We start from the raw sequence: 13,628 nt of genomic DNA on the forward strand, positions 1-13,628 counted from the left end.
GCAGGACGTGGGTCACTAGACCACAGATAGTGTGTCATTTGCTCACAGATTTCTCTAACAAATGCCTCCTTATCTGCCTTCAGAGCCCTCGTAGCCGTCCTTCTCAGTTCCCGGTACAGACCAGAGTTGCCATTGAGCCGTGCGCTGCGACTCCTCTTGATGATATCTAGGGTGCCCTGCGAGATGAAACACCTCCTTCTGGGAACACTGGTAACACCAACACAACCCTCAGCAACCTTCAGGGTCTTGCCATGGAAGGTCTCCCACATTACATTAGGATCGGCAGTCGCACCCAAATTTGCAAGTTCCTCACACAAACTGCGTGCAAACTTATTAGAAACAGCCTGGTCTTGGAGTCTGGCCAAGTCCAGGCTCATTTTCCTAGTAGGTGGTAACCTACTGGACCTAAGTTGGATCCTAAGAGTAGCAACAACATGTCTGTGGTCAGAATTCACAAAGTGAGCCCTTCTGTAGACCCTGCAGTTTTGCAAGAGCCTCCAGCATCTACCAACAAGGATGTGATCGATCTCCTTCACAGCACCACCAGTATTGGAGTACCAAGTCCAACGATGTGGTTCTGGGTGCTGGGAGTGCCGTAATCTGAGTCTCATAATACGCTCGTTGAAAGGAGCGACATTGGACACCATTGGAAGAAGCCAATCTGCTACAGCAACAGCTACTTCCTGAGTATTACAGCCATCAGAGCGAACAGACCAATAAAAGGTGTATCCACATACAGAGATCTGGCCAGTACCAGATCTGCGCACCACTGAAATGCAGAGTTTACGCAGCTCCTCCGACAGCAGAGGAAGATGATCATCTTGCCGGAAAGACAAGAAATTCCATGTGCCCACCCGTATGGGCCGGCTCAAATTGGGACCCGAGTGCTTCCATGCAGTGGGTGACGCCTCAGCACCACACCACTTCAGATCCCCAACAGTCCTGACCCCTTTGGCTCTCCAAAGGTTTTAACTCTTCTGGGGATGGGGCTCCCAAGGGCTTTCCCCCATCCCCTTTATAATGCGAGCAGCTTTCCTATGGGCGGCTGCAGCAGAGCTACTCCCGTTGAGAGCAAAAAGGAGTTCTTTCTGTCATCTCTGAGCTGTGTGAGGTTTTTTTACGGTGGCTGGAGTGCCAATCCTCCACCAACCCACATGGTTTCCCTACAAGTTGGAGGACTGCTTGCAGGGCTGGATGCAGTTTAATATCATACACAGACACCCGTGAGATTAATGCTGCACACTATTTGCCACTCTTGCGTTTGGCATGTGAAGACTCAGTCATTTTATCAAGTGGAGATTGGTGGATTGTCCTGCTTTTGAGACGAAAACACTCGATAATTTCATAGTACCGGGTTTTCATTACAGGCCCCTTGCTATCATGGACCTCTGGACACACACCCAGAAAACCCTGATGATATATCTGCCCCTGGGCACAACACAATCAACATATTAGTGATCCCCATATATTGTGTATTAAATACACATCTTTAAATTTGACAAAACAAAATGATTGTATCTTTTTAAGACACAAGTCCATTAACTAGAGTGATCTTTAGTGGTAGTTTATAAGGCTTCATTCCCAGAAGGAGAGGGACTTCATACAGAAATGGGTGTGGCTTCACTGATCTTTGACTCTTGGATCCTCTGGTCTGCAGATAAAAGAGGAGAAAATGTGAATGACAGCGCCTTCTCGTGCCCCAGATGGGTATTACAAATGGTGCATAAGCCTTGAGAATGCCCCCTACTCACATAGCTCTTGAAAATGTCTGAGACACGCCACACAATACCAAAGGCAATCTCTTAAAAGCATGTCCATTTTAGACAGTGGATTTCAAATTCTTGAGCCTCCGCCACCCTAACTAGAATTCACAGGTCAACAATTGCTTGAGGAGACAATGACACAGTTATTATTCAAAGTTTTTGATGGGCTGGTGAAATACGAACAAGGACTTTATTCTTAATAACACACTGGGCGGCCAGAATTGATAAATAAATAAAAAGAGCACAATGTTTGATTTATTTCAGTGTTTCATTTCTCAACTTTTAATAAGCTTTACATTTTTGACAGTGGCAAAAAACAGTGGCTTACTGGGATTAATGAACACTGAAGGATGGACGAAGAAGTTGAAAATTGATAATCTTTACAATTTACTTTGAAGGGTATTAATCCAAAGTAGCTGGAACTCCATCTGGTAGCCTTAATTAAGTGAACCAAGCCGTAATATGTTTTTAATTGCTAGCATATTTTTCATATCTAACATAACAAGAAGACAGATGCTACTAAGAGTTATGTTTCACAAGCAATTCAGCCCTAGTCTTTATTCCTTTTTCCTTTTAACACCATTGCCTTAAAAGAGAGGCTTGAGTAAGCATGCATAATTGAACATGAGTCCCATGCCTATATTTCCACTAGTGGCCATTTATACTTTCAGTCACACCATTATTTGCTGCTGGGCTGCTGTGATGGTTATGCAGTTAGCATACACTTCCAAGTTCTTGTACTTTCCTTTCGGTTATTATTATTTGGAGGTTTCTGTTCAAGCAGATTGGTAGACAGCAAATTTGGCCTTGCGTATGTTAGTGTGACAACAACATTTATTTCCGTAGCACATTTTCATACAAAGAATGGAGCTCAACATGCTTTACAACATGTCAAAGAAGTAGAGATAAACATATTAAAATAAGAGAAGAAGCTTTAGGCCTCCATCTGTCAAGTTTGACCATGTGTGATACAACCTCACTCATTCATGTTGATAACATTGTTATTATTACATTAATTATTATTTGCCCTGGCTGGGAATTTGGCTGGGGCTCCGTCGCTTGTGGCTGAAGAGGCCAATATGAGAGTGACAGACCCTGCCTCAAAAATCACACACGTGTGCAGTCTCTGGTCTATTGGAGTTCTTATGCTCCTTTCTGCATGCCCGCTGTTCTGCTGCTGCATTCATCAGCTACTCTTCCCCAGTCTTGATGTATTGGTTTAGGGTGTTTCTCCCCTCATGTGTTCAGCTGCAAGGCCCACCCAGTACTCAGTATCTATGTCAAGTCTTTGTATCACAGCTGTTAGTGGTCAGTGGTTCTCCTTCCAGATTCCAGCTCTCCATAAAGGATGCCTTTTCTGTACCAGTGCAGTCTGTGCTGTCTGAGCAGGGTATACATGCCTGGTAGGCCCCCACAGGACAGGATCTCTTCAATGGACTCTTTGCTTTGCCAGGATATACCCAGAATATGGTGGATACTTCTCAGGTGAAAGGTGTGAGCCTTCTCTCCGTGTTGATGACACAAGCATTGTACACTGCCATCTTTGTCTTTAAAGATCAGCTTGGGGTTTTACCCCACTCGAATTGTGAGGCGTGCAAGTGTTGTAGCAATCCTCTTGTCATTCTCAGTATCTAAGAACAGGTTGTCAGTGGTGGTGGAGCTGAGATATGTGAATTGATAGACAAGCTTGAGTTCATAGTCATCAACTGTGATGACTGGTGGTACCGCTGTATGAAGTCCCAAAGTGAGGTGTGCAAGTATTTTCGTCTTCTTCAGACTGATGGTCAATGCAGACTTCTTGCAAGGCTTGGAGAAGCAGTACATCAGTGACTGCAGTTCCTGTTGGGCATGGGTCGCAATGGCTACATCATCAGCAAACAGCATGTTTCTGATTCGTGTCTTTGTTTTGGCTTTGAGCCAGTCAAGGTTGAAAAGCCTGCAATCTGATCTAGTCCACAGGTATATCAGGCCTGTTTCAGGAGCAGAGTGACGAAAATCTTAAAGACTGTTAAAGCTAGAAGGCAGCTTTTTTTGACACCACTGAAAATGTCAAAGAGTTCGGAGAAGCTGCCATTGAACTGTACTGTCCCTTTCATGTTGGTATGGAAGGATTCGATCACACTGCAATTCTGGTAGGCAACCAATCTTTGAGAGTTCCTTCTCTGCTGACCACGTCCAATACTTTGGTGAGGTTAATGAAAGCACTATACAGGGGCATCTGCTGTTCTCTAAACTTCTCCTGAAGTTGCCCAAGGGAAAAGATTATGTCTACTGTTGACCTCTCAGCTTGGACTCTGGGTAGACACGTTCTGCCAGGTTCTGTAGGCAGATCAAAATGACCTGAGGAAAGACTTTGCCAGTGATGCTGAGGAGGGAGATGTCTCTGTAGTTGTTGCAGTCTAATGTCTTGCACTTATTCTTGTAGAAGGTAATGATCTTAGAGTCCCTCATGTCCTGTGGTATAGCAATATCTTGCCAGCTCTGGCACAGAACTTCATGCATTGGAAGCAGTATGGTAGTCTTACAGTGCTTGATCATGGCTGGAGGGATCCCATTGCCATCTGGGGCCTTGTCTGAGAACAAGCTCTCAATGGCTTTGCTGAGCTCATCTTCAGTTGGCTCTGTGTATAACACATCCATAGTTAGCACACACTTTATAGCATCAAGAACTGAGGAGAACACAGTGTTCTCACTGGTGTAGAAGCTGGTATAGTATTCTACCCATCTTTCCATCTGCTGGCCTTTGTCTGTGATTACTTTCCCAGTGGAAGATCTGAGGGGGTATATCTTGCTCTGGGCTGGTCCTAGTGCCTTCTTAATGCCATTATACATTCCCCCTGATATTTCCTGTTATGGCAACCATCTGGATGTTATCACAGAGTTCTGTCCAGTAGTCATTGACACAACGTTTGGCAATCTGCCGGACATTGCTCCAGGAAGCCCTGATAAACTGCAGATTTTTTTCACCAGGTGACCACTTATACTTTGCAAGGGCGGCACACTTCACTTCAATGATGGGAGTCATCACAGCTGAGTTGGCCTCAAATCAGTCATGGCTCTTTGAAATCATTTTCCAAAAGGTAAGAAAGACTGTGTGCTGCATGGTATCCAGCAGAATTTCACACTTCTGTGTGGCAGAATCTCAGGGCTGCAAGGTGCCAAATTCTTTCTCAAAAGCTTGTGCAAACTGCTTCATGAATTCAGGCTGAGACATCTTACTGATGTCAATGCAAGGGTTCCCTGTTTTCTAGTACTGTGGAACTTCTGCTGCAGCCTGATCTTGTTACACACCAAAGAATGGTCTATGTCACAGTTTTCACTGTGGTAACAGCATGTGTGGAGAATGTTCTTGATGGCGGTATACCTGACCAAGATAAGATACAGTTGATGCCAGTGCTTTGAGTGTGGGTGTCTTTAGGAGACCTTGTGTTGAGGCATGGTCTGAAAGTAAGAGATGATAATGCACAGGTTATGGTATTTGCACAACTCGAGCAGTCACGGTCCATCCTCATTCATTATATAAATGCAAAGAATTATTATTATTTTCCCACACCAAACTGGCCTAGAGAGGAAGGCAATGAATTGTGGTTTGCATCCACTATTGCTTTGAAGTCACCCAGTTGTTATTTGCTGGGGATATTCCGGATGCAAGGTTCTCATAGAACTTGTTTTTCTGCCTTCGGAAGACAGTGTTGCAGCACATGTGCTAACAAAGGTGATGGTTCCTTTGGTGGTGTTGAGGTGGAGAGTTAGAAGTTAGAAGTAGCCATTTCTACCTAGCTCCACTATTATCAGTGCTCTCTGGGCTTATCCGAGTTTTTCCCCTGCCTGTAGAATGTGTAGTCTTTCCCTTGTGTCGCTGTGCTTCCTAAAGGGCTGTGATGTCCATGTTCAGTCTACTGAGCTCGTTGTTTAAAGAGGAGAATGAACGATATAGAGCCCCCTCTACAGTCACTACAATATGAGACCTACTACATGGACCTCATGATTGAATTAAGCCCAAGGAGAGTTTTTGTCAATGCTCACACATACCACATTAACTTTGTTTTAGTCAAGAGTGATTTTGAAACCTTCCTGTCTGCTGACAATTTGTGCATAAATTTGTGTGGCACCTTGATCACAGAATGCAGCTTTAATATTGTTGAAATCAAGCCTGCCAATATGGAGGACCTAACAGAGTTGTTAACAGCTGCAGAGTTTCATCCTGACTATTGTAACACATCTGTGTACAGTAGCAGCAAAGGTATAATCTGATTGTGTGATATGTGAGCTGCTACACTGTGTGATAAACACTCTAAATTGTTTGAATAGCCAGAGGATCCCAGTAATAGATCATTTTTCTCTGATCATCTCATCTATTTCTGATGTCAAATTTAGTCATAATGGTCACTATATGATGACAAGGAAATATCCATCTGTGAAAATTTTGGACCTGAATATGGAGACGAGACCAGTGGAGACTTACCAGGTGCATGAATACCTCAGGCATAACCTATGTATGTTAGCTCTATGAAAATTACAGCATTTTTGACAAATTTGAATGCTGCTAAAATGGAAATGACAAGGCATACAAGCAAAGCTATTATCCACCTCTGCTCATAACTGGATGACTTCTGTTTATGATGCAGGCTTCCCTTTTCTGTGCTTATTTAAGAAGTATTCTGTACTCTATACACAGGTGAACTAAGGGCAGTGGCAAGTGCAAATGATGACTCCACCCTATACGAGTTTCAGGCAGATGGGGCTCATTAGCCCAGAAAGGCAGCCCATCTAGGAGAAGAAAAACTCTTATTCAAAACCTCCACTGTCTTGCAGCTGTATCTAGACATGGACAAGGGTTTAGGAATAAACTTCGAGAAGAAATCCAGAGCCGGAGTACCTAAGGCATTTTGTTGCTTCTATAACCTGTGATGGATGGCCAGGGCCATTTCCTGGCCGGTATGGCGACTGGGTGGAAGGACCGAGGGAGAGACATTAGAGGGCAGCCCCCCCACCTGGGTTGCTACAGCACCACAGAACCCTGCAGGTCATGCTGGGAGTTTTAGTTTGGAGTAGCTCTGATGGGCTCTGTGGGTGCTATCACGGGGTGCTGCAGGTGCAGTTGGATCCGTGGAAGACTCACTTCCGCCACACCTGGAAGTGCAGCAGAAGAAGGTTGAGAAACACCTGGAGCACTTTCATTCAGAAATCACAGGTGGCTGCAGAGAACTTTAATCAGTTGTTGATGGCATAAAACAGAGAGTATTCAAGATTAATAATAGATTGCAGATTCGCTGAAGAGAATGATAAAACTACGCCTGATCCTATGCCTAGTGCCCTTAACCTGAATTGCTCTGGCGTGCTGAACAATGGCTACCTCTGACCTCCAACAGTCATGTTAAAAAACAATCTACCTCAGAGATTAATAAAGCAAATCAACAATCTCATCTGCTATTCAGGAAACATATCACATTTTTACCAAACTGTCGTTTTTATTCAATTTGATTTTAATATGTATTTTTTAATATGTAAAACACGTGCATCAACAAATTTCTAAACAATCACTTTAAGAATGAACGGGACGGTGTGGATGGGGTGGGCCTCTGCAATGTAGTGCCAACTCTGCAACTAAGGTGGTGTCCTGCTTTGTGTCCAGTACTACTGGGATAGGTGTCAGCTCACCATGTCCATCAAGTAGACATAGCAGGCAGTCCCGAACTGGAATGGATGGCTGGATGTGATTCAGAAATGCATGAAGACAGGAACACAAAACAGAGACACAATCTCAAAAAAAAAAACATAAACGCATACAGACTCTTTTTGCCATTCTTCAGTCTTCTTAACATGAGTATCCTTGGCTCCCTAAGCAGAATGACGTCTGATTTGTTTGCCTTCTCATTTTTCAGCCATATGCTTCACTAATCTTTAACCTTCCGTACACCTGCTTGCAAGCCACTGCACTTTCCTTTTTCTTTCCAAGCGCTCTCAGGATGAGGGTGTGGTCCTTTTATTCTTATCACCCAGCAGACAGGATGGAGTCTGGTTGTTACTTAAAGAAAAGGAAATCCTTTTATCCTGCGGTTTCAGAACCCAGACCTGTGATAAACACTCTGCATATTCAAACGCAAATGAACTCATGAATACAAATACTTCTTTGCAATTAATTTCATATTTTTTGAACAATGCTTTTCATTGATAAGGTCACAGAGTTCTGACATAAGTTTATAGTTTTAGTATAATAACAGCATATATTTAAGCCATTTGGTTAACAGTGCAAAATAGCAATTTCTATTTGAATAACATTAACAAATTATGAGTGTCATTTTTACTGTTAGGTGCTATCATTGTCTCTTATGACTTTTCTGATTATTGTTTTTGCTCATTATTTCCTGTAAAACTCCAATAAACTCTTGATCCCACCCAAAAAACCTTTTGTGGCGCTTGCATTTTTGTCAAATGACTAACAGACTGTGGCATGTAGTTTCTCACTATAACACAAATACGGTGTACAGAGCAATCTCTAACCTTTAAAGTCCTGAGAGATGCTGGAAATGTATACAAATGATAGATCACAAGACAGGAAAAGGAATAAATAACACATAAATGGATGAGGAAGAAGTCACAAGACCAGCACACTTGTATTTATACACAAATGAACTGACCTGAATTAACAGAGGACCAAAGACAGCCAAACAAACAGAGGAAGATAACAGTCAATTCACTTTTTTGAGGAGGCTAAAAGATAATCTGTCTCCTTGGACTCATTAACTTCTCGAGAGCAGACTGGCTGGTTGTATTACAGTGGATTCAGAAAATGTTCAGACCCCTTCACTTTCTGAGCACTTTATTGTGTTCCCATGGATGAATTTTCCATTTTTGCCCATCAGTCCACACTCAGTAACTCAATGTGAAAGCGTGAAAGGTTTGCAAATGCAGTAAAAATCAAAACCTACAATCTCTCATTTCTACACTGTAAGTGATTTGGCACTCCAGATTGCGGTTAGGTGCATCCTGTTTGGTTTAATTATCCTTGGAGTGTTTACAGAACTTGATTGGAGTTCACCTGTGGAAAACTGAATAAATTGGACATAACTTAGAAAGGCACAAGACTTCGTATATAAGGTCAAACAATTCATACTGGACAAAGAACAAGCCATGAAGTCCAAAGAACTCTCCCCTGAGATCAAATTGTGGTGAGGCATAGATCAGGGCCAGGGTATTAAAGTATGTTTAAAGCTCTAAGATTGTTCTTCTTGGTTTGTTCTTCTCTTCTGTTTCTCTTATGGTCCTGGGGCCTCATGCATAACACAGTGTTTATAATTCACATTAAAACATTGCGTACGGACAAAAGTGTAAATGTGCTTACACACAAAAAAATCCAGATGCATAAATCATTCTCCAACTTCTACATTCTTCCTCTACATAAATCCCGGTCATTGTGAAAGGTAACGCACGTGCACGTGCCTGCTGTCCTGCCCCGTCTACTCCCAGAATTACGCCTCTTTGAATAAGCAAATCAACATAAATAGCTCTTAAGCTCAGCGCTCTGTGAAAAGCCAATGGCAAAAGCATAGGGGTAAATAGAAGAATTTCAATGAATACCAAGTGGAGGAAAGGGAAAACATACTATTTGTTGGTTTAAACAGTGGTATAAACAACAAAAGGATGTTGATCGAGTGACAGAGTGTCAGAGAAACTCAAAAGCTCAAGTTCACAAAGTCGCACAGTGCCCGAAATAAAAAAGAAGCTGTCAGATATCAAAGTCGGCATGAAAAGGCAAGTCGTAGCCCACGGTCTGAGTGTCATATGAAAGCTTATTAGGGTAGAGAGAAAAATAATAGGCACACAGTGGGAAAAAAGCACGAAATCCATTACATTTGTGATATTACAGCTCTCTGAATAATTAAAATACTGAGATGTATACTTGATATCATTTTTATGATGATAGGAGTTAAAGCATTTTACTAAACATGGGAACATGGTGGCGCAATGATTGTTTATGCCTCACGCAAAATGCTTGCTGTGCTGTGCGCGACCTTCGATGAAATAATTTATTGTAGCAGTACTGTCTCTTTCAAACGTACTAACTCCCAATTCCTGTCCTTACTTTTCTTTCTCCAAATACCCAATCGCCACACAATCAGCTCTGTAATAGACATTAAGCAATCTGTATGTTTAGAATGCTGATTCTTCAAAACTTTTAAGGAACATTGAAATTTCTTCATAGTACATGTTTAATTATTCTATCCATCTATCCTTCCAGTGTCGCGCCAGCCCCAGCAAGAATACAGCGCGAGGCAGGAACAATTCGTGAACGGAGCGCCAGCTCCTTGCTAGCGCTGTGACACCGTGTCCTCACATGTTTAATTATTAATAATATAGATTATTTAAATGAAATTATAGTTTTATCTGTATAATGTAATAAAATACAGTATTTTGCTGCATTTCATCTTAAAAATGATATCGTTGTTATATGTAAATACGCGCTTATAAAGTGGCTCAGGTTTTGCAATATTATAACTGTATCGCAAGCTTACAGTGACACAATTGTACTTATAAGTACAAAGCGTTCTGCAAGGAGCACTTGATGGACTGATTGAGTGTGTTTATAGTTCTTGGGATGAAACTGTTTCTGAACCGCGAGGAAAGGCTCTGAAGTGTTTGCCCTATGAGAGCAGTTCAATAGACAGCATGGCTGAGGCAGCGTATACTTGATGCTGTATACTGATAATTCTCTTTCTAGTCAGCTGCTGTAGAGCTGTGATTCCACACTCATATACAGTGATATAAATACTCCGAGTGGTGCAGTGGAAGCAATATGGAAAAAGATGATCTGCTGTGGCAACCCCTAATGGGAGCAGCTGAAAGAAGAAGAAGGTGTAGTGAGTGTAACAATGTTAAAGCAGCTATGGGAGTTGGAATAGTTTGACCATTCTGTGGACCAATATATTGTTAAAGGTTAATTACAATCAGATGCATTAAACCATAAACAATATGCAGTTAATTTCAGTGCATTCATAAAGCCGCGTCAGGAATGTGGATCTAAAAAAGAAAGGGAAACCACAATGGAACAGTAGCACTGCTTTGACGCTGGGTGCCCCCAGTTTGCAAAACCGAGCGGAGAACTTGTGTACGCCAGTGTTAAAGCTACCTTGAAAATGTGCATGGCTTTACGGCAAGTTTAGGTTTTATACATTGCGATTTGAGCATGGAAATGTTCATACGCAATATTTTTGTGCATACGCACTGTTTATACATGAGGCCCCTGGTCCTTTAGGAAAAGGGTGAACGATACTAACACTGAAGATTCAATGTTATTTTGCTATTTTTTACCATAATTTTTGATCTTTTAGATACCATTTTGATGAGATCATCCCCTTGAGCATTTTCATTAGCACAGGGGCCTCATTGATTGTATAACAGGAAAGGTTTGGAAAAACTGGGACTCTTTCTAAAAAGCGAAACTGAGTAACCAGGCAAAAAGGGCCTTGATCAGGGAGATGAGAAAAAAAAACCCAAAAGTCAATCTGGGAGTGCTCTACTGAGATGGGAGAAACTGTTGGAAGGATGATCAGTTTAGCAGTACTCCGTTATTTAGGCACATATGACAAGACAACACACACCACAGCAGCAAAATGTCTGCCACCTTGCCAATTAGAGGATTCAAAGCTGTACCAGCAGACTCTCAAACAGTTCCTACCCTGACATATTAAATTATTAACCTGTTGACCTGTGCCCAGCACTCCAATGTAGAACACCCACACTTTCAATTAATCTCCACAAACAATTCAGTTTTACTAAATTATTTTTGCTTGCTCTGCCTGGTACACACTGTGTTTCAAAATCTGGTACTTATGTATTTTATTTTTTATTTGACACAGTTTCAGATTTATTGAGTTATTATAATTGTCCTCCCCCTGTCTTAGTAATTAGCGTCTACCATACTATTCTATCATGTACCATACAGATGCTGAATGTTTCTGCACCAGTGGCACTGGCATCAAATGTGTTTCAATGTGTGGTATGAGACAAAGACAACACATTGAACTAAAATGAAGTGAAAAGAAACCCTAGCAGGAAACTCTCATGCTGCATGCATCTCCAGTGCAAAAGGTTCTGCCACAAGAATGGGGAAGAAATGAATTCCTTAGATAGGGCCAACCAAGTCCAACACTCAGGACTGTGAAAATCCTGTTGACCAAAGAAAGGATAAGCAAACTATTTAATATGTGAGATTAGATTTAATCTTCTCGTCTTGTATTATTCTTTTTGTACATGTACTACATGAGACAAATAAAAACTCAGACATCTGGTGAAAACTAAGCTTGTCTGTCTATTGCAGTGGCTTCCTGCCACTGTGAAATGGATAAGTAGGTTAGAACATGGAGAGATGGGTTTTGGGGTAGAGTAGAGCATTCACTATGAGATACTTCACTAACCATCCAAGTCTCCCAGTAAGCTCCTATTGAAATAAACCACATGCAGCGAATAAGGTTGGAGCCTCCTGTCCACTCTGTCTCTCATTACCTCTCTTCTCCTCTCTAGTGCAGGTCAAGTGTTACATTTTCCTTCTGGCGTATTTGCAGTGGTGGTAACATTTAAATGGGCCTCCACTTCTGAGGCATGCATGTGGCAGGGCACAAGTTCCACAATATGGTGCTCACTAATAAGAGAACAGCTGCCAAAAGTTTAAACGAATCAACTTTTAACATATGATACATATGATCAACTAATGCCTCACGCAAGATTATGCATCAATGCAGAAAGACAAAGGCTAATTAGATACTTCTTATTTCTCTTCACGTTCAGATTATAGAAATCCAAACCTGAGGTACTTAGAAATGGAATTGCATTCAGTTATGCAAAATGTAACTGCAGAAGGATAGTTATTACCTTATATTTACCCTTTTTTAAACATTTTAGGAGTGTGAGTCTGATGGTTTCCACATTTTGGCCACTACTGGGTCAGACAGCAGCACTCAAACTGTTTTCTAGATCCACTATTTTCAAACTTGCTCTGGTTAAAGTGCTCACCTATTTAGTAACTAGAGAAGACTCTTGGGTTTGTTCTTCTCTTCTGCCCCTTTTATGGTCCTGGTCCTTTAGGAAAAGGGTGGATGATACTAACAGTGAAGATTCAATGCCATTTTGCTATTTTTTTACCATAATGTTTGCTCTTTTAGATACCATTTTGATGAGATCACCACCTTAAGGGCTGGCACTCAGAAAGCACTCTCTGGACATGGCTAAGCTCCCTATACTTCCAGTCATTCCTGTAGGGTGTATCCTGAATTTCCATTTTCCCAGTTCATCCATGAGAAGAGATTTTGTGGTATCACAAATTCTTCATTGATTCTCCAGTGGGTTTCCCAGTGACTTAGACATCTAAGAGGAGCAGCTGGAATGGGCTATGACAACATAATAAAGATTTAGAAAGAAATGCCTTAATTCGCAATAGAGTTTCGCTTGCATACTTGCACACATGCGAGTCTGAGGTTTGATTTCCAGGCTCATTACCACTCAGGGGCACCAGGGGGTGCTGCCACTGACAGCATCATTTGTTTTTTTCTCCCACAGGCCTATGAAAAGGTCCAAGGAGGGAAATTGATTCCTCCCCTTCCAGTCCCTCTGCTATAAAACCAAGATGCTCCCAGTATGGCTTGTCTCATTCTGGAGAAAGCAGACCGATGGTGCCATCAAGCACCAGTTTCAGTTTATACATATTGAAAGGGATGACCCGGTTGCTGCACCAACATCTCCTCTGTGATCAGTGTGTTCCCTCAGTCGACAACTATACTTACAGTATTTCTTGTTCACAGCTCTGTATGCAGGCACAAATCAAGATGTGTACATTTTTATCATTAAACACTGCTTTACGTTAAAAAC

The 13,628-nt window shown here is 41.8% G+C and overlaps 1 pseudogene; it reads left to right on the top strand.

The window, feature by feature from the left end:
* Positions 1 to 5,210: 5,210 nt before the first annotated feature.
* On the top strand, positions 5,211 to 7,362 carry LOC120527103 (annotated as a pseudogene).
* The last annotated feature ends 6,266 nt before the right edge of the window (positions 7,363 to 13,628 follow it).

This window comes from Polypterus senegalus, chromosome 1 (assembly GCF_016835505.1).
Source record: "Polypterus senegalus isolate Bchr_013 chromosome 1, ASM1683550v1, whole genome shotgun sequence".
Lineage (NCBI taxonomy): Eukaryota > Metazoa > Chordata > Cladistia > Polypteriformes > Polypteridae > Polypterus > Polypterus senegalus.